Below are 22646 nucleotides of genomic sequence, written 5' to 3' on the forward strand. Positions count from 1 at the left end.
TGTGACAAATTCTTATTAATCTACCTCTTGTATGAAGAAAGCTTTAAATTTTTTTAAAAAATCACTATAGTTAGTCTTAAAGTTTGGTAGTAGGAAGGATGTATATATTTTTCTGATAATGAAATCCAGTGTTGCAAATAAAATAACTGATTTTTTTACACCTCATAGAGTATGTGATAAAGCTTCCCAAAGTTAACCCTTTTAGCTCCTCTGGATGTTACAGCAGAGAATGGAGATAGGATATGACCACTGAGAAGATGCTGGGTTTTCCTGGCAGAGAGGTGACTCAGAACTGTAACAGAAGTGTGGCCAGTTGCTATGATGAGAGGTAAATGAGTTTTTCCTTTTTATTTTTTTTTCTTCTCATGATTAGGCAATCATCTGCAAAGGGCAGCACAGCATATCCTACACGTTGTCAAGGAACCAGACTGTGGTGGTGGAGTGCATGATACAGACACGGACATGTTTCAGTTAACACTTCTTTCTAACACTTCTGTCCCATTTCCCCTTCCTTGTATGCTTTGACATTTGACCAGAACATCTACCATTCTGTCATCCCCAGGAGGAAAGAGATAGAGATAATTATAAAAATTACCTATTCTAAAATGGTAATAGAATACAACCATATCCTCAGATATTTTTGATTGTTTGTTTGTTTTTGAGATTGTGTTCTAATAACAGCATTTCTCTTTTCCCTTTTCCACCTCCAAACTCTTGCACATACCCATTCTTACTCTCCTTCAAATTCATGGCCTCTTTTTTTTTTATCACTCTTGATGCGATAAAAATAGATATTAACAGTAGACACAAAAAAGTAAAGGCAACCACTTTTTAAAACAAATCTAATAGAAACATTTTGTAAATAGTGTAAGTCAAAGAAAACAAAAATATATTGAGGCTTCCGCAGGTAATTGCAGCAGTGTATAGAAATACTCATGCTATGTGGTCAGTGCCTTACCATGTTCTAGAAAACGCAAAGCGTGAGCACTTTTATAATTATATTTTAAGAAGACAAAGATTGATATCCTACTAACTGCTTTTGTCTCAAAAAACTTCTATGACCTTAAGAAAGTATAAGATGAGTGTAGGAAGAGTTAATGGCATGTTACAGAGCCTAGAAGTAAACCAAACAAAAGCAGAAGGAAAGAAAGCAAAAAACATGAATCAATGAAATTGAAAAGAAAAGAATTAGAAAATGCACCCAAGACTCAGGACTTAAGAAACAGCAGAAAGTTTTAATGTGGACTCATAAAGATAAAAGGCAGAAGTGAGGCCTGCACTTCTGTATAAGAGAGAAGTGTGGACAGAGTGAGCCATGATTTCATGCGTTAGATTGGGAAGGTTGGTCAGCAAGTAAAGCAGCAGGTTTTGATTTTCACAGTGTAGCTTCTTTATGTCTGCTGGAAATGTGAAAGGTAAAGTGGGGGCTTAAGACAGCAAATCCGGATGCCAAAGATTGACTCCATCCTGCACGGACCATTTTCCCAGACTTTACAACAACCAAAAGCAGACTAGGGACAGCTGTCAGAAAGAGAGTCATAACTCTGCTAGTAACTGTACCTTAAGATCATTAAATACAGATGAGCTCACTTCACAGTACACTTTACAGTTACCAATTGGAAGAGCAGCACTGAGCACCTGGTGTGGAAGTGGCCTCTGGACAGCGCTGTGAGACAGTCATGTCTCCACAGAACAACACTATAGCAACAACAATGACATAAACCAGCAGACCTACTGGCCAAATGACTCTGCCACCAGTTTATGCATACATAATTAAGGACTATGAAACATGACTTAACCACAAAAATCCTTGGTTCAGAGTTATATTTTCTAGTATATTTTCTAGTATAAATGTACACTTCAGCATAGGTAGAGTGGGTAGACCAGAAAGCTCCATAGCACATGTGAGCTTCAACAGCTCCAGCTAAGAGGAGGCAACCTACATCAGAGTTACCTTCTTTATCTAAACTATCCTCAAAATTTTGGAGAAATATTTGTCTCTATAGCTATCAGATTAAAAATTAAGATAAAAATTGGTGTAAGTAGCTGCCTGAGGAAGAAAACTGCCTCAGAAACTAACACTATGAAATTCTAAATGACTAAATGGTCAGATTTTTATATTAAATAATTAATGTATAAAGTGCTCAAGTTAAAACTTCCTAATCCTGAAACATCCCCAAAGAACATAAAATAAGTTTTTATGAATATTATGAATGAGTTTTATATTTTAGGTAAGTTCCTTTTTAGCCAAAATATAATAAAGGGAAAGGCTAGTGACAAGTGGGAGAAATACTTACAATGCATGTCCCAAAATATAAGATACTCCTAGAAATAACTGAGAAAAATACATACATACACCAAAGAATTTAGTAGATATTCATTTTAAAAGAGCAATAAATGGCTCTTTAAAATAAGAAAATATGCTGTACTTCAAAGGAAAATGATTTTAATACTACTTTTGTCTTACTAAATTAGAGACACCCAAAGACTTTTGTCAAAAATGTGAGAAAGACAGATAAATCTCCTACACATTATAAATTAATGCAACTTCCCAGCATAGAAATTTGGAAATGGCTATGAGAAATCAGAGATGTTCACATGCTTTGAATGAGCTCTGATCTTTCTAAGGAAAAGTTGTCCTCCTCCCACAGATTTATCCCAGGGATGTCCTTACACATGTACAACGGTGACATTGTACAAAGTTCTTGCTCAAAGCATTGCTTAAGAAATACTTGAGTATGGGCCCATGGCAGTGCAGCAATGCACAATGCAGCAGTGTACAGTGCAACAGTGCACAGTGTGGCAGTGCAGCAGTGCACAGTGCACAGAGCACAGTGCAGCAGTGCAGGGGTGCATAGTGCACTGGTATCCTGCAAGGCCATGGAGCTGAGCAAGGAAAAGCTCTGAATACAGACTCAGAAAGAACTCATCAAAACAGACTGAAGGAGCAAATAGCAATGGCATTTGTGAGTCCTGCTGTTAGTATTGGGGTCAGTTAAGGTTACTTACTAGGAAGTGTCAAATAATTAAATCATGGTATTAAATACACACAATAATACTAAGTGGTGTATTAACATTAAGTGTTGTATTGTTAAATTGGTATTATTGAATGACTTAAACAATTCCTCGGTGCACTGAAAGTCTCTAAAAGGGTAAATAAAACATTGACTAGGCAGCTAGCTTTGGGAAGGAAGGAGTAGACAGGTGATGTGCAGATTTGGGGACCGTGTGAAGCTAAACAGTTCTAGACAGCTGGGCACTGTAGATGAATAACAGACATAACCATAAATACACACTTAGTTATTTAAATGACATCTCAAACTCAGAAGCAAGGTTTCTGCTATTTGCACACAGTATTAACAGCAGCTCCACTCTCCAAGTGCCACCTAAGAGCTCTCTTCTTTGTTATGGCAATGATGAGCATGCACTTCCTGTCAATACTGTTATGGGACTTTATAATGATTCTTAAAGCTTGGAAGACGTGTACTCTTCCCGCTGCAAAGCCTTTTTACTACGAGTGGGCTGGAAGCATCCTCAACAATAGGGAAGAGAATTGTGACTGACAGTTGTCACTGATACTGTCCCACCCTTAAATCAACAGCTTGCTTTCCCACAGGAAGTAGACAGGCAGATGCTGCTGAGTGTGAGACAGTGTGTTCTCTTAAGGAGAATCCTGAGTAATTCTCTGCAGCCATGCAACATCCTTTGATGATGAATGCAGTCTTTTTGTGTGTGTGTGCCTTTCCCTTCTCAGAATGAATTACAGATGAAGTTGGATTTTCCCCAGCTGACTTCTGAGTGCTTCATTTTGTCACAGTAGTAAATCACAAGGGATTCCCAAAATAATATAAAAAGAATCAGCAAAGAAGCCCAATTGATAAAGGCATTAGTCATCCAGCCTAATGACCCAAGTCTAATTCCCAGGACCTACAAGGTTGAGGAGAACCAATTCAGGCAAGTTACCTTCTGACCTCTACATGATCGCCCACATGCATGCCCCTCACCACACCACTGCCCCACATATACACAACCACACAACAATAAAGTAAGTAAATAAAAGGGAAAATCTAAAGATAAATAGTGCTGAATGTGACGGAAAAAAACACCGACATTGACTTCTGGCCTCAGTGTACACAAACACACGAACAAGCACTCATACACACTCTTTATGGAAGAATACTTATTTTTTATAGCCGCTAGATTGTGAATCTGAAAACTGCAGGTTTTTGAAGGGGAAAGCAACTGAAACCCAGGTCAGAGATGACAGTGGGCCTCAGCATAGAAGGTTGTGTTTTCCAGCCATCCCCATTGGCTTGGTGTCAGTAGCTTGATGTCAGTGTTGCATGTGCAATGGTGGGGTATCGGAGCGAACAGTCAGGGCTAGGTCTGGGTTAAGGAAGGGATTTAAGGATGGTGGAGTTTGAACTAATACAAGCTAGAAAGATCTTAGAAATTGCTTCCTAGGGTTGGAGTAAATGAGGAAAGAAAATAGAGAAAGTAAAACATAAAATCTGAGGGAGTCAGAACAGATGCCTTACAGTGTCACTCAGATGAGACAAAGGACCAAGGACATGTGATTCAGCCAGGACGCTGCGTTAACTTAGTCCATTTACAATAGTTTTAGATTGCCGCACTCAGCATCAATTTAATTTTAAAAAAACATTAGTAATATCTGAATTTAAAACTATTATTTTTGGAAAGTGTCCTCCCTCTCCCTCTTTCTTTCCCTTTTCCTTCTCCCACCTCCCCACCCCCCTCTCATTTTTGAAAAGTGTCTTACGCCCCCCCTCATGTGTGTGTGTGTGTGTGTGTGTGTGTGTGTGTGTGTGTGTGTGTCCTCACGAGCTCACTTACAGGGTTGGCTTACCATTAGAATCCTTCATCATCTATATCATGTATGTATGTATACATGTATATATACATATGTATATATACATATACATGAAAGAGAGTGTCTGGTGTATCAGATACTCAGCCAGTTACAGGGGCAAAGAGCTAGGGCTGTGACTCAGCTTACCTGACAGGCACAGTCCTCCTCTATCCCCAACATTGCATATACTAATACAAGACCAAGGAGGTAGATAGAACACCCACCTATCAGTAGACATTCCAGGTCAAATAGCAAGTTTCTTGAGCTCCAAGACAGGGTCAAAGGTCAGCAGGAAGGAAGTCGGGGCAGATAAACAACAAGAACGAGATGCTGTTACTTGTGAAGAAAGAACTAAATCAGTGGTTCTCAACCTTTGGGTCTCAACTTTTGGAAAACACATATTTCCAATGATCTCAGGAGCTGAGAGACCGCTCAGTAGAAAAATTAACAGTTATAAAGTAGTAACAAAAATAAATGTGTGGTTGGGCCTTTCTGAGACTATCAGAAATGTTCATTTGAGCCAGATGAGCAAAAGAGAGTCCCTGTACAGAGTAACAATAACAGGAGTAAAGAGGAAAAAATGGAAGGACTTAATTTGTGCTTGGGAGCTACAGTGGCAAGGCTATACAGCGGTCCCTGGGATATTTAGATTCAGCAAATTGTATGGCAGCCGTTAGCATCCAGAAAAGGGCTGGAGGGTCAAAGTTTTGTTCAGAGCATATCATACCAGAGATGTTCACTTAGCCATAGAGTGGGCTCAACTTGTACCTACCAGAAGAATCAGAGCTGAAGGAGATTGGATGGGGTTATGAGAAAGGGGGGGCTGAAAGGGCAGATGTGTTCAGACTTGTATTAGAGGTGTACTGGCCCCCAAAGAAGGGAGGGGTAGGAAGCCAGCTGGCCTGAGCTGAGAAGGGAAGTTGATCAGATGAGTAAGGAAATAGATTTGGTTTTCTAAGGTGTACTACTGGTGGGTGAGCTGGTAGCTGCAGACAGCCAGGAGAGCTTCCCTAAGGTAAGCATCTAGTCACAAGGGGCTGTGCTAGGATCAGGATGCTTGGTGGCAGTATAAGGTTCCAAGAGCAGCCCTTGAAACTTGTATAGCAGCTCAACATGGCTGACATGATCTAAGCCAAGGGTTCTTTTCAAAGACTCACTTTTGTATATTTTCCAAAGGTTACCAGAGACAGGCTTGAATCTTTAACAGAAACCAGAACAAACCTGTGCCTTTAACCACAGTTCAAGGTGCTCCAGTGTATGTTTGGATGGGTACAAGATCCAAAATCAAGGAGTGAGTGAAGATTCAAGGGAGATGACCAAGAGCAAAGCTGAGAGAGGGCTCCTGGATAGGAACTTCCATGCCATAGAAACAAAAGAGTCAGAAAATAAATGTGGGAGGGAAGGAAGAAACAAGAGAAACTTTTTGTACCACTTCAGCTCAGTCTTCTGGGCTGCACAGGCATTCCACAAGTGTGCTCTCATTATACATAAATTTTCAAGTTCTCACTGTGGCTATTCTGAATGCCAGTGTCCTATGAATAGCAGATAAATTCAGAAGCATCTTGGCCTGTGTGCCACTCAGTTGTCTAACAAACTTTAGAGGTATCTCATCTTGTCTACATGACTGCCTGTAAGAGAAAGTGGAACTGATCCAAGAGAAGAAAAGATGGACTGCAGGTTTCCCACACCAACTGGGGTTTCAGTCAGAAGGTGTCTGAAATTTCTTTGCTGGTGAAAACGGTAGGAGGCTTGTGTCTTAAAGGAGAGAATCTTACTAGCGCTCCAGAGGTTAGATGTGAAGGGGAGTGAGGTGATAAATCATGTATGGCCAGGCAGATAAGCACATGGCTCACAGTGATTGATCCTAGCAGGGTGTTTTAATTGAAGTAAAATTTCAGATCTTAAAGTCAATTTCAGTTGAATCATGAGACATGAAGTCAGTGACTTAAAGTCACAGTGTGGCACTTCTAGAGGGAAGTAATGCTTGTGGGCATGAAGGGGTGGGGCTGGAAGTGGACCTCAGTGGCAGACCACCTGCCTAGCCTTCTAAGAGCAGTGTGTGACATTTTAAAAGAGTGCTCACTTTTAGAAAGTATGTGAAATCCCGCCTCTCTTCTCTAATACCAATGGACATTAGGACCCACAGTGTGTGGAAGTCCCATCTCTCTTCTCTAATACTGATAAACATTAGGACCCACAGTTTGTGGAGTCCCGCCTCTCTCTAAGACTGTTGGACATTAGGACCCACAGTGTGTGAAGTCCCGCTTCTCTATAAGATTGATGGAAATTAAAACCCACAGTGTGTGAAGTCCCACCTCTCTCTAAGACTAATGGACATTAGGACCCAGGCTTCAGGTTTTGTGTTGTGACCAGGAACATACAGGGTTTCTCACAGTTACTGCACTCACTCCTAAGCATCTTTTGGAATGAAAGTTTAGGGTGAGATATGATGCTGAGTTTGAAGAAACCATATATTCTCCTTTTTATGTTTCTATATTCATTAAATATTTGCAGTATTTGTGACCTTTCTTTAAAAAAAAATAAAAGCTTTTAAAAAGGAAAAGAAAGGAAATGTAGAAATTGCCTCCACAAGATCTGCACAAGCTCAGACTGGTCAGTCATTCGTGCATGGGTGGGAGAGAGGCTGTTGACAGCTGGTGAGATGACGGATGCTGGGGAGGGGAGAGTCGGTTTTCTTTGAGGTTGCTGACCCTGGTAGGTGGAATATGCCCTATGCCAGTGCACATATGGGAATCAATAGGATCAGGGTTAAGGAAAAGAAATAAGAAGTTGGGAGGGGGATATGGGGAGGAACCCAGAGGGCTTCGGAGTAGGGGACAGGGAGCAGGTGTGATCCAAACACATTGTGTACATGTATGAAGTCTCAAATAACAAATGTAAAATACTATCACCTTAAAAGCAAAGGAGATGGTGCTTTTATCCTATGCTTTTGTAAATTTTTATTTTGAAATGTGTACATATACAACTTACTTTTACATTTATTAATAAGTAATCTCAAGCTTAATAACCACAAAAAAAGACTTCATAGTGCTGTTAGTCAGTAGAGCTAAGTTAACACATCCATCTTTGTTGGGAACTGATAGGATTGGGTCCCCTGGGGCCATGCCCTGGCCAGTATGCAATTGTTATTCTGTCCTGGCAACTTCCTGTTGTGAACATTGTGCCTTGCTGAGCTGACCACAAGTTCCTGTTTTGCACCCTGGTTACGTTGGTTACATGGTTCCTCTTGTCCTGGGGACTTCCCATCTACATTGTCTTGTATTTTTCCACCTGCCTCTATACTCTATAAAAGTCCTTGGCCCCTCCTCATTGAACAGCATTCTCTTAGAATGGATGATCCACTGTCTGGAGTGATTCTTCAACCCGTTGTCCCTCGCTCGATATGTCGGGGTATTTGCAGTGCGGGTGCTACAAATGGTGGTTTCACCAAGATCAAGAAAGAAGGGAGGATACAGACAGGTTGCCCCAGGAAGTTGGCCAGCACCCAAGGAAGGTAAGATACGGGCGTATTGGAAAATGGATGCCACTACATCCGCTGCCATCATGGTGGGCCAATTAACTAAGTTATTAAAGGAACAGGGCAACAGGATTAAACATAAAACAGCTAATGAATTTATTAAAAATATAGAACAGAGCAGCCCCTGGTTTCTGGTATCGGGGAGATTAAACTTACAAGACTTGGACAGGTAAAAAGTGATTTACAGCAGATGTTACAGAGGGAGGGCTCAGAAAAGGTCCCTATACCTACCTTTTCTTTATGGCGCCTCTTTCAAGATGCCCTACATAGTACCAATGAAAAAAATAAAAGAACAGTTAGGGGCCTTGAATGGAACTTTAAATGAGGTATAAGAACAGGAATTTCTGAAGTCACAGGCTTAGATACAATGGACACTTTCTCCTTGGAGTCCGAGGGTGAGGAAAGTTTATTAAGAGCAGATAGCAAGACTTTGAAACAGCCTTTACACAAAGTGACTATAGAGGGTGGGACAGATAGTAAAAGAGACAAGGATTGACCCCCACCCTATAATCCTGATTTTCAGAGTCAATTCTCTTTGCCTGAGGCCTCTGCACCTCCAAAAGGAGTTATTTTTCCTGTGATAAAAGTGCCTAACCCCAATAATCCAGGACAGGCTCAAAGACAGCATGAGGCTCCTCAATTTAAGGACATAAAACAATTGAAAGATGCAGTTATGGCTTATAGCCCTCATGCCCCTTTTACTGTAGCAATTTTTGAATCTCTTAATACTCAATACCTGACACCCAGTGATTGGCAACAAATGTGTTGGGCCGTCTTTGCCAGTAGCAACTACCTGCTTTGGTGCAGCAATTATCAGGAGCAATGCATACAAACTGCCACTCAGAATGCTGCAGCCCGCTTTCCTCAAAGGAATGTAGATATGCTTGCAGGCATGGGGCAATACGCCGCTTTGAAAGCTCAAATTCATTATGACCCAGCTGTGTATGCTCAAATTGCTACTTGTGCCCACCGGGCATGGAAATATTTACCTAACAATGGGGCAGGAGAACAATTGTCCAAGGTAATTCAAGGGCCCTCTGAACCATTTCAGGAATTTGTAGATCGCCTTATGCAGTTAGCTGGTCAGATATTTGGGGATGTAGAAGGAACCATGCCTATTATCAAGCAATTGGCCCTTAAAAATGCTAACAAATACTGTCAAGATGCCTTGTGACCACATAAAAGCAAGAGTGTTGGTGATTATTTAAAAATTTGCCCGGGACATTAACTCCACACATATCATGGGACAAGTCCTTGCTTCCACTGTAGAAGGGAAAGCATATTCTGGTGGAGCTAGGCCTAAGACCTGTTTCCAATGACAACAAGAAGAGCATTTCAAGCAGGAATGTACCCAAGGCTGTTAAGGCACTAGAGTGCCTCCCACAGGGCCAGGCAAACCTGGGTTGTGCCCTCGATGTAAATCATGGACATCATTGGGCAAATGAGTGCCACTCTAAAATGGACAAGCAAGGTAGACCTTTACAGGGAAACGGGTCTCAGGGTCTGCTCCAGGCCCCAACACAGTGGGTGTATGGAGCCTTGCAGACACCCGCACAGAGACATGCACATTTTATCCCACAAAGAAACCCCTTTCTATCAGAGACCTCATCAGAGGTACAGCAGCAAGTGCAGGACTGGACCTCTGTACCTCCTCCAGAGTCATACTGACTCCACCGATGGGTCTCCAAGCCATAGGTACAAGGGTCAAAGGCCCCCTACCCACAGGAACAATTGGCTTACTGCTGGGTTGCAGTAATGTTCTAATGAGAGGCCTCAAGGTCATACCAGGAGTCCTTAATCCAGATACGATGGGAGAAATAAAAATAATGATGGAAACCACTAAGGGTATCCTTGTTATACCTCAGGGTTCCCAAGTGGCTCAACTTGTCCTGTTGCCTCAGTTTAAAACTTCCACCCCTTCTTAAAAGACACAAGAGAAGGACAATGGTTTGGTTCCACAGAATCTGAAGCCTTTTGGGTAGCTGCCATGAATAGTTGCCCCACCATGACACTCACAACCAATGGCAAAGAGTTTAAAGGACTTTTGGATACTGGAGCTGATACCTCTGTAATTTCACATAATTTTTGGCTTAAGGTTTAGTCATTGCAACAAAGTGATACTCATCTGCAAGGTATTGGGATGGATCCTGGTCCCCTTCAGAGCGTACAGCTCTTAACTTGGAGAGATCCTGAAGGGCATACAGAAGTTTTTCAGCCCTATGTTTTACATCATGTTCCAGTTAATTTATGGGGAAGAGATATTCTGGAGGGAATGGGAGCTGTTTTAATTACACCCTCTGTACAAAAGATGTTACAGCAACAGGGATACTACCCTGGCCAAAGCCTGGGAAAGCATCTTCAGGGTAATGCTCAACCCATAACTGATTTAGCTCAAGAGACTCGTTGTCCCTATGATAGAACAGGGTTAGGAAATTTTCCACAGGAGCCATTGTAAAGCAGCCTCCTATAACATGGAGAAAAGATGACCCTGTTTGGGTAGAACAATGGCCCCTTTCTAAAGAAAAGCTGGAGGATGCTAATGCTGTAGTTCAAGAACAACTAGCTGCTGGCCATATAATACCTTCTATGTCACCTTGGAATACTCCTATTTTTGTTATTAAAAAGAAGTCTGGTAAATGGAGGCTGTTGCAAGACCTCCATGCAGTCGATCTCTCCATGATAGTAATGGGGGTACTCAACCCGGATTGCCTCTTCCAGTTGCCATTCCAAAGGACTGGCATATGATCGTGACTGACCTCAAGGATTGCTTTTTTACCAGCCCTTTGCATCCTAAGGATTCTCATAGGTTTGCTTTTTAGTGTCCCATATGGAAACTTTAAGGAGCCTTATAAGAGGTACCAATGGGTAGTCTTACCTCAGGGTATGGCCAATAGTCCCAACATGTGTCAAATGTATGTTTCTGCTGCCATCAAACCAGTTAGAAAGCTGTATCCCAAAATATATCTCATTCATTACATAGATGATATCTTGATAGCGGCCCAACTGGAATCTGAAGCCTCAGATGCCTTAGCAGCCTTACAAGGAGTATTAAAACAAGCCAAATTACAGATAGCCCCAGAGAAAATTCAACAACACCACCCTTATCAATATTTAGGCCATCAACTTCTTCAAAATGGCATCAAGCCACAAAAGATTGCCTTGCATTTAGATTCTTTGAGAACCTTAAATGATTTTCAAAAGCTCGTAGGAGACATCAATTGGATCTGACCTAGCCTAGGAATCTCCTCTGGTCAGTTGAAGCCTCTTTTTGATATCCTGCAGGGTAATCCAGATCCCTCCTCTGCCCAAATATTAACACCTGAGGGACGTGCATGTAAGCAGATAGTGCAAGAGGCATTGACCAAAGCACATGTTAATTATGTAGATTAGAAACAAACATTACAGTGACTAATCTTTTGTACAACCCATGCCTCCACTGGGCTGTTTTGGCAAACTGGGTCCATTTTATGGGTTCAGTCAAAAGTGTTGTCTGCAAAAATGGTTCTGTCATATCCACAGGCTATGGTGTTGCTTCTTTTCAAAGCTTGTAAAATTAGTATGCAAACCTTCAGTAAAAACCCAGATCATATTATTACACTACTTTCTGAAGCACAATTATTAGAGTTACAAAACAATAATGATGACTGGACCATATTTTTGTCCTCTGTTTCTAGTCAATTTGATAATCACTATCCTCCTAATAAGTTGAGTGACTTTTTAAAGTAACATCCTGTGATTTTTCCTAAAGTAATTAAACAACAACCTATTCCTAAGGCCAGAGTGGTGTATACTGATGAAACCTCTAAAAGTATTGCCATCATAGTATAAGAGTCTGTAAGCAAGTCCGTAACTGTACCCACTCGGTCTGCACAATTAGCTAAATTATAGACAGTTATATTAGCTTTACAACTCTTTCCTGACCAGCCACTTAATATTTTTTCTGATAGTAAGTATGTAACTCAAATTTTAGCCCTCTAAAGACTTGTTCATATATTTCACCTCTCTCTAATGTACAATCCTTGCTGTTGGAATTACAAGGGCTTATTTGGTGTCGAATCTCACCCATCCTCATTGGGCATTTGTAAACTCACTCTTCCTTACCTGGTCCCTTAGCTGAAGGAAATCACAAGGCAGACCAGTTAACTCAAACGCCCATGCTTTGTTTTCAAATGACCGGTATGGATCAAGCTCCCCAACTTTATGCCAAGTTTCATCTTAATGCTCAATCCTTGTGACACCATACTGCAGTATCTAGAAATCAAGCCATCCAAATAGTAAAGGATTGATCATCATGTGCTGAATTCCTTCCTATTTTACATTCTAAAGTCAATCCTAAGGGACTCATGCCTAATCACATTTGGCAAATGGATGTTACTCATGTTCCTAGTTTTGGTAAATTACAGTTTGCACATGTTTCCATTGATACATATTCTGGACTCCTTTTCTCATCTGCCCATTCAGGAGAAAAAATTAAGGCTGTCAAGGCATTTATTGCTGGCCTTCTCATACATGGGGACTCCCAAACAATTAAAAACTGATAATGGACCAGCCTATACTAGTGCAGGGCTTGCATCCTTTCTCTCTTCCTACGATTATTTACATAAGACTGGCATTCCCCATAATCCGCAGGGCCAAGCGATTATAGAATGGGCACACCGTATACTTAAAGCTTATTTATATAAGATAAAGAAGGGTGAATACAGCGGAAAAACTACCCCGCATCCACAATTAGCCTATATATTATATATTTTAAAATTTTAAACTATTGATGCTCCTGCTGCAGATAAACATTGGAGACCTTCTACAAGACATAAAAGAATGGTGAAGTGGAAGGATCTGTCCACTGGTGTATGAAAGGGTCTGGATCCTCTTTTGGTATGGGCCTGAGGCTCTGCTTGTGTTTTCCCACAGGACAATGAGGTACCTATTTGGGTTCCTGGGTGCTGTGTGCATCCTGTCTCTCATCCATCTGCCCATCAGCCTTCAGGAGGCAGCATGGACACCAGTGAAAAGTCCCCCGATCGTGACGCCAGTTGTGGTGGTGCACACCGGTAGGATTTGCTGAAGGAAGCAGAGGCAGGAGCATCACAAGTACGAGTGCCTGGAGTAGTTCCATTTCCGGTGAAGCATACAGAAGAGATCAGTTTGATCCTCTTTCAAGAAAAGAGAGACTTTGACATCACTGCCGCCATTATCGGAGCCATCGCTTTAGCTGCCACCACTGCAACCGCTACTAGAATTGTCATCCCCCAGAATTTAGACTTTGGACAAACTTTTTGAGGAGGTGGCCAGTGCCCTATCTACTCAAAATTCATTGGACTTCATGATTCAATTAACTGTTCAGAATTTTAATCAGCAGACAGCCTTGTTGCAAGAACAAATTGATAATTTGTGGGATGTTCATATCCTTCCTTGTTATCCTATGTATTATTATGCTTGCATTACCCCAGCTAAGGTGACCAATGCTTCTACATGAAAAAACAACAGGCCATTCAACAGTTCTACACCGAACAGGTCCTTGTATCCCTGGCATTGGATAATCCCACTGCCCAAAATTTGGTTTAGCCTTGATAAATGAGTATCCAATGATGGAGGCCCCTGCCAACCTAATACAGGGCGACTGTATTTTGAGAAACTGTACCAAGGATGGGTAAGGCAGATGACTAATGTCCTGGCAACCTAAGACAGGAGCTCATTTAATTTATATGAAGGTAGTACCTGTTGGTAACTGTTAGGCTTGGGCCCCCTGGGGCTATGCCCTGGCTGGTATGTAATTGTTATTCTGTCCTGGCAGCTTCCTGTTGTGAACATTGTGCCTTGCTGAGCTGACCACAAGTTCCTGTTTTGCACCCTGGTTACATTGGTTACATGGTTCCTCTTGTCCTGGGGACTTCCCATCTACATAGTCTTGTATTTTTCTACCTGCCTCTGTACTGTATAAAAGTCCTTGGCCCTCCTTATTAAACAGCATTCTCTTAGAATAGATGACCTGCTGTCTGAAGTGATTCTTCAACTCATTGTTCCTCGCTCGATACATCGGGGTATATGCAGCGTGGGTGCTACACATCTTGAAAACTAATCCAGCAGAGGGGAGTCTGCCCAGCTTTATAAATATGGCTTATGTTGTATGGCTTTATGCTATCTCTCCTTTAGATTTTTATGTTGCATTTTTAAGCAAGTTACATGTTTCCTAAGCCTGAAATGCATATAGCTAAGCAATATACATCTGCTCGGGTTGATGGGTTCCAGTGAAACTAGTAACTTCGTTTATCCCAGGCACATTTCACTGGAGCAAGGAATTAAAGGCCATTAAATAAACAAGAAAGAAGTAATGCTTGTTGGCTTGGTATGGGTACTCTGTGCATGGGGACATAGAGGAGAAGTTTACAAAGGAAATTCATGACCTGCTGGGAAGCATGTGGAGCTAAAGGATGGAGCAGCTCTTCTTTTTACTTTATTCCTTTGGATTTAAAAAAATCATATATTTTACATCATTTATCTTTTCAGATAGAATTCATGATCAAAATAAAAACACCATGGAAGTTGATTTTCATGTCCTTATGTGCATACATGTCAGGGCCTATATGTTCATCCCACAGGCAGCTCCTGAATCCTCTGTTTTCAGGCGAGGACATTTGGGTGTACTCAGTGAGGCATTCTTCGCCTTCATGTAAATGGTTTCGACTGGAGGCCATGTCTGTTGCTGCCTTCAGGCAGACAGATAGGGAGCATCAGTACATACGTGTTTAATATCACACCCTGAGGATGTCCCTACACATAAGCAAATGTGCTTCTAGTTAACAGGGGAAGGCAAGACCTGTTTCAGTGGAATCTACTGAACAGGAAAGGCTCTGTTAAGACTCTAATATGTAGTGAAATATGATCTCCTGGCAGCTTTGAAATCTTACCAAGGAAAGGAAGCAACAATAACATTGGTGGCAACTTTAGCCCTCTCCAGAGAGGTTTCATTTTAATCTAGACATGAAGTGCTAAGAGCAGTCTTTTAAATATTCCCTCCACTTACACTCCGAGCTTTGGGCTGACTTGGGTAAGCCCCACATCCCATGTTCTCATGTTCACTGAGCAATGGCAGCCAGTGTTTTCCCTCTGTCCTCCAGGGTAAGCACTTTGTTTGTTCATGGACTGACTGACTTAGGGAGTTTAGCAAGCAGAGTCCCTTTGTTTCTTTAAAAGTTTGCTTCCTCTGAAAATAGAAAACAAAGAGGCGTTTGCTGTAAAAGTAGTATTTCCAACTTGATCCAAGAGAGAAAATCTAATATCATTCATTCTCCCAGAATAGAAAATTGAGCTTTCTTGCTAAAGTTGCACTTAAACAAAATGACTAAGATCTAGGAATCTACTGTACAGCATTATACCTGTAGTGTTGTGCATTTGTACACACCCACCTCAGGCTGAGAGGAGCTCACAAACCTGAGGACCTAAGTTTAAGCCCCAGAACCCAAACGAAGGGTGGTGATGTGTGCTTGTAACTTCAGCACTGGAGAGGTGGAAATGGGGCTCACTACAGCTTGGCTGAACAGCTTGCCCAGCCTAACTGGTCAACTACAGACAAAGAAAGACTTCTCATAGCAGGTGAATGGCATCCCTGAAGATGATATCTAAGACTGTCTTCTGGCTTATACATGCTTGTGGGTCTGTGTGTGCATACACGCATGCACGCATGCATGCATGCATGCACATATGCACACACGTGTGTAGTGGGGGAGGGGTCATATCAGTCCCATTAGGTCTTGGTCCATTGATAAAATGAACTAGATTTTAGAAAGGATCTGATCCTTATTCCCTGTAACTTCTCTCTTAGATAACAAGGAAGAGCATGAAGTCAGTTAAACAAAGATAAGGAAGCTGACAGTGTCCCAAGTCCCTGTTCCTGTGAGTGCAACACAGAGCCTGATGGTTTTCATATGAGTCATGAGAGTGTTTGGTTTCTTCAAGTGGGCAGATCAACAGAGAGCCCTATCAACTTCATGGTCATCAACACCATTTTTGGCAGTCAGATCTATGATGCCCAGATCACACAGAGCACCACCTCTAGGTTTGCCTGCAGGATCATGTGTGACAGGAGCAAGCCATACACAGCATTAGTATTCTCAGCTGGATTTGACTCTTCCAGAAATATATTTCTTGGAGTAAGTTCTACAATATATTCTGGTTTCAGAACTCCACCACTGCTGTGATGGAGTTAATTGCAGAGAACATGCTTAGTGTGAAGTCTGTAGTTAGAAGGTTTTTTTTTATGTTTTAGGTTTTTTTTTCTATATATATATACTTTTATTTTATCACACATGTGTAAAACAAACTACATACAGCAGGGAGAACCATGTGACAATCATGAGAATACTGAGTACTATATATGTTACATTCATAGTGACTTGGCCATCTGCATCTGTCTCCTTTGAAGTAAGTGTTTTTCCTGTCTTGTTGAGTCTAGATCTCCAAATGAGATTCAATATCTATTTTATCTCAACTTCTTTATCTTGATCTAAAATGATCTTGTCCCCCAACCAGCTAAACTTGGTTAAAGAACTCTATTATCAAGCCTGGCATGGTGGCGCACGCCTTTAATCCCAGCCCTCAGGAGGCAGAGGCAGGCGGATCGCTGTGAGTTCGAGGCCAGCCTGGTCTACAAAGTGAGTCCAGGATGGCCAAGGCTACACAGAGAAACCCTGTCTCGAAAAACCAAAAACAAAAACAAAAACAGAAAAAGAACTATATGATCTTGTCTTCAATGCCCCTCAGAGACTTGAGAAGGAATAAAACTTAAATTCCTGAGTGAACCAGCAGTGTGGGTTAGCAGTTTCCAAAATGTACAAATTTACTTAAGACAGTTTACCTCCTGACCAGTCCCCCAATACACTGTATAATGTTGGAGCCTCACCTTCAGCTTTCTGGCCTATATTTCTGCCAGACTTGTTCCCAGGGCAGGAACTATAGAGGACTTGCTTACCCTGACTTGGCAGAGTGCAGCCGTCTACTCTGCCTGCATCTAAATTGCCCATTTTTAGGCAGATTCTGTTAGTGGTGGAACGAGGACAATTTGCCCAGTTGTTATTTTGCCACCTTTGAAGCCATGTCCATAAGAAGGCTCTTTGATGCTCATCATCATCTTTGAGGTCGGCTGGTTGTTGTCAGGAGTTAACTTGTCTTGTTGTCAAAGAAGTTTAGGATTGTGAGAACAACTTTAAATGCTATATTCTGTGTGTCTCTGAGGCTTTTGAAGACCTTATTCAACTATTTTACCTCATATATCGATATAGTCATATCTATCTGTTAGACTTAGGATATATATTCTTGTGTTAAAATCTGCCAATTATTTGACATCCCCATGTTTTGTATCAATATATTGAAATCTATCGCAAGGACTTAAACATACCCTTCACTATAAGTAACAATTAAGGCCTTGAGTTAAGGAATAGGTTCAATCATCTAGCTTTTGTTCTATCCTCCCTTTATGTCCCTAAATCTCTCTTTCCTTTCAGCTCCCATCTCCTTGCCTATGTATGCAAGATAAAGGCAAAGAGAGACATTCCTGTGTTTCCCCTAATTTTTTCTCTGTATAAGACCAATATTGACTTATGACCACCTCCCAATTAGAACAGGCAAACATACCGCAACCTATACAACCGTGCCCCCCACCCCCTTTGAGGGAATGGAGCATCATTCTCTTAAGGTTTCTTCAGGTTCAATTGGGGCACATAATACTTTGGAGTGGGCCCCCCAAAATTGGAGAGAATGCTTAAGCAATATAGTGATTTCATTTGTGATTCAGTTTTTAAATGTTGAGAGATTCCAGGCTTAGTAGGAGATTGCAATGGTGGTCCTAATTGGATCAGAAGTTTTCTACAATATTGTTCAGGAAGCTGTCCAACTCTGATGAGTAAAAGGAACAGAATCATCCAGGGCTGGATCTAGGAGGATGCAGGATATCAGTGCCATTGTGCTGGGGGGGATTGATTCCTCTCAAGTCTGATCCAGCTGGTTATTTTGTTCTGAAAACACAATCTCTTACAAGTATTATCCAGTTCTAACATTATAATTGTATGAGGTTTGCGGGATGCCCGGAACAATTAAAGTGTATGGGTCGACATAAAGCATTTACAAATCTTCCTTCTTTCCTTACTAGTAAAGGCCTCTAATAGTAATTCACAGAGTTTCTGTGGTCCACATGAGGCCTCTCTATGCCTATACATTTATACCTCTGCCAGTCTCAGACCTATTCCCATGTAGTGTGATTAGGAATATAAATTACCTGCTTGTTCTGTAGTTTGAGTTCTTTACATCTCAATTGTGGACCCCTCTCTCTTCCCCTCCTGATCCCACCCCCTCCCTCATCTACCCCCGATCCCATCCCCTCTCTCAACCCCCTTCCCTCCTTCCCCTAGTCCTTAGATAGGGGAGCTCTCCTCCCCTACCATCTGATCTTAGTTTATCTAATATCCCCTGTACTATATATGACCTCTTCCTGTGTGGCCTGACTGGGCCACTCTACACACTCAAGATTCTGTCCATTGTCCAGCTTTAAGTCTCTGTAAATGTCCCTATGTCCTGCTGGGTGGAGTCTCTCCTAGGATGTCGGTGTTGGTTTAAAATCCACATATGAGTGAGTATATACCATGCGTGTCTTTTTGGGTCTGGGTTATCTCGCTTAGGATGATCATTTTTAACTCCATCCATTTGCCAGCAAAACTCAAGATTTCCTTGTTCTTAATAGCTGAATAGTATTCCATTGTGTAGATGTACCACAGTTTTTTTTTATCCATTCTTCAATTGAGGGGCATCTCGGTTGTTTCCAGGTCCTGGCTATTATGAATAAGGCTGCTATGAACATAGTTGCACAAATGTTTTTGTTGCATGGTGGGGCATCTTTCGGATATATGCCCAGGAGTGGTATAGCTGGGTCTTGGGGTAGAGCTATTCCCAATTTTCTGAGAAAGCACCACATTCCTTTCCAGAGTGGTTGAACAAGTTTGCACTCCCACCAGCAGTGGAGAAGATTTCCCCTTTTGCCACATCTTCTCCAGCATGTGTCGTCACTTGTGTTATTGATACACCTAATTAGATAAATGTAAGATGGAATCTCAAGATCATTTTGATTTGTATTTCCCTGATGAGTAGGGATGTTGAACATTTCTTTAAGTGTTTCTCATTCGACATTCCTCTTTTGAGAATTCTCTGCTTAGATCTGAACCCCATTTTTTAATTGGGTTGTTTGGTTTGGTAGTGTTTAATTTATTGAGTTCTTTATATACTTTAGATATCAGCCCTTTGTCAGATGTAGGGTTGGTAAAATTTTTTTCCCAATCTGTGGGCTTTTGCTTTGTTCTGCTAACAGTGTCGTTTGCCTTGCAGAAACTTCTCAGCCTCATAAGGTCCCATTTATTAATTGTTGATCTTAGAGCCTGAGCTGTTGGTGTTCTATTCAGAAATTTGTCTCCTGTGCCAATGAGTTCTAGGGTTTTATCCACTTTTTCTTCTAACAGATTTAGTGTGTCTGGTTTTATGTTGAGGTCTTTGATGCACTTGGACTTTAGTTTTGTACAGGGTGATAAATATGCATCTATTTGCATTTTTTACATGTAATTGGACCAGTACCATTTGTTGAAAACACCCTTTTCCCCCATTGTATCGTTTTGGCTTCTTTGTCAAAAATCAAATGGCCATATGTGTGTGGGTGTATATTTGGGTCCGCAATTTGATTCCGTTGGTCGATTGGCCTATTTCTGTACCAGTACCATGCTATTTTTATTACTGTTGCTCTATAATACAGCTTAAGATCAGGGATGGAGATTTCGCCAGTAGATCTTTATTATATAGGATTGATTTAGCTATCCTGGGTTTTTTGTTTTTCCATATGAAGTTGAGGGATCTTTCTAGTTCTGTAAAATATTGCATTGGTATTTTGATAGGGATTGCATTAAATCTGTAGATTGCTTTTGGTAGTATGGCCAGTTTTACTATGTTTATTCTCCCAATCCATGAGCATGGGAGATCTGTCGATTTTCTAATATCCTCTTCAATTTCTTTCTGTAGAGACTTGAAGATTTTTTCATATAGGTCTTGCTTGGTTAGATTTACTCCCAGATATTTTATGTTGTTTGAGGCTATTGTGAAGTGAGTGGTTTCCCTAATTTCTTTCTCTGCCTTTTTGTCCTCTGTATACAGGAGGGCTACTGACTTTTTCATGTTAATTTTGTATGCTGCCACTTTGCTGAAGCTGTTTATCAGCTGTAGTAGTTCTTTGGTTGACTTCTGGAGATCGCTGATATATATTATCATAGCATCTGCAAAAAGGGAAACTTTAACTTCTTCCTTTCCTACGTGTATCTCCTTGATTTCCTTTAGCTGTCTTATTGCTCTAGCTAGGATTTCGAGTACTACATTAAAGAGCAATGGAGAGAGTGGGCAGCCTTGTCGTGTCCCTGAATTCAGTGGGATTGACTTAAGTTTCTTGCCATTTAGCTTGATGTTGGCAATAGGTTTTTTGTATATAGCCTTTACTATGTTTAGATATGTGCCTTGTATACCTGATCTCTCTAAGACTTTTAGCATGAAAAGGTGTTGGATTTTGTTGAATGCTTTTTCCACGTCTAAAGAGACGATCATGTGATTCTTTTCCTTCAATTTGTTTATATGATTAATTACATTAATGGATTTCCTTATATTGAACCACCCCTGCATGCCTGGTATGAAACCTACTTGGTCCTGATGGATGAGCTTTTTAATGTGATCTTGTATCGGTTTGCAAGAATTTTATTGAGTATTTTTGCATCTATGTTCATAGGGGAGATTGGTCTAAAATTCTCTTTCTTTGTTGGGTCTTTGTGTGGTTTAGGTACTAAGGTGATTGTAGCTTCATAGAATGAGTTTGGAAGAGTTCCTTCTGTTTCTATTTTGTGGAATAGTTTGAGGAGTATTGGAATTAGTTCTTCTTTGAAGGTTTGGTAGAATCCATCTGGCCCAGGGCTTTTGGTTGGGAGACTTTTGATGACTTCTTCTATTTCCATAGTGGATATGTGACTGTTTAATTTGTTTGCCTGATCTTGATTCAAATTTGGAAAGAGGAATTTATCAAGGAAATTGTCCATATCCTTTAGATTTTCATATTTTGTGGCGTATAGGCTTTTGAAGTAAGACCTAAGGATTCTTTGGATTTCCTCAGTATCTGTTGTTATTTCTCCCTTCTCATTTCTAATTTTGTTAATTTGTGTACTCTCCCTTTCCTTTTTAGTGAGTTTGGCTAAGGGTTTGTCCATTTTGTTGATTTTCTCAAAGAACCAGCTCTTCGTTTCATTGATTCTCTGAATTGTTTTCTTCATTTCTAACTTATTGATTTCAGCCCTGAGTTTGATATTTCCAGCCATCTACTCCTCTTGGGTGTGTCTGCTTCTTTTTTTCTAGAGTTTTCAAGTGTTCCATTAAGTTGCTTATATGCGATGTCTCCAGTTTCTTTGTGAAGGCACCTAGTGCTATGAATTTTCCTCTTAGCACTGCTTTCATTGTGTCCCAAAGGTTTGGATATGTTGTGCTTTCATTTTCATTAAACTCTAGGAAGTCTTCATTTCTTTCTGTATTTCATCCCTAACCCAGTTGTCACTGAGTAGAAGATTGTTCAATTTCCATGTGTTCATAGGCTTTTTGTTATTTCTATTGTTGTTGATGCTCAGCTTTAGGGCATGGTGGTCTGAAAGGATGCAAGGGATTATTTGAATTTTTTGTATCTATTGAGGCTTGTTTTGTGATCAATTATATGGTCTATTTTGGAAAAGGTTCCATGTGGTGCAGAGAAGAAAGTATGTTCTTTTCTATTTGGGTAGAAAGCTCTGTGAATGTCAGTTAGGTCCATTTGATTCATGATCTCTGTTAGCATGATTATTTCTCTGCTTAATTTCTTCCTTGAGGATCTGTCCATTGGTGATAGTGGTGTGTTGAGGTCTCCCACTATTTTGTGTAGGGATCAATGAGTGATTTAAACTTTAAAAGTATTCCTTTTACAAATGCAGGTGCCCTAATATTTGGGGCATAGATATTTAGGATGGTGATGTCCTCTTGGTGGATTTTTTCCTGTGATTAGGACAAAGTGTCCTTCTCAATCTTTCTTGATCACTTTTATGTGAAAGTCTATTTTGTCGGATATTAAAATGGCTACTCCTGCTTTGCTTCCTGAGACCATTTGCTTGACAAAAATTTTTCCAGCCTTTTATTCTCAGGTAATGTCTG

General features: G+C 40.8%; 1 pseudogene across 1 annotated transcript in view; it reads left to right on the forward strand.

Annotated features, from left to right (window-relative positions):
- Positions 1 to 22646, forward strand: part of LOC311590220 (E3 ubiquitin-protein ligase pellino homolog 2-like) — a 34086-nt pseudogene that overhangs the window by 1493 nt on the left and 9947 nt on the right. The window contains exons 2-3 of the transcript in view: positions 374 to 441; positions 16339 to 16558. The product of the transcript in view is annotated as an E3 ubiquitin-protein ligase pellino homolog 2-like (transcript). The remainder of the gene's footprint in view (positions 1 to 373; positions 442 to 16338; positions 16559 to 22646) is intronic.

Source organism: Acomys minous (genome assembly GCF_964271855.1).
Source record: "Acomys minous genome assembly, chromosome: 19".
Taxonomy (NCBI): Eukaryota; Metazoa; Chordata; class Mammalia; order Rodentia; family Muridae; genus Acomys; species Acomys minous.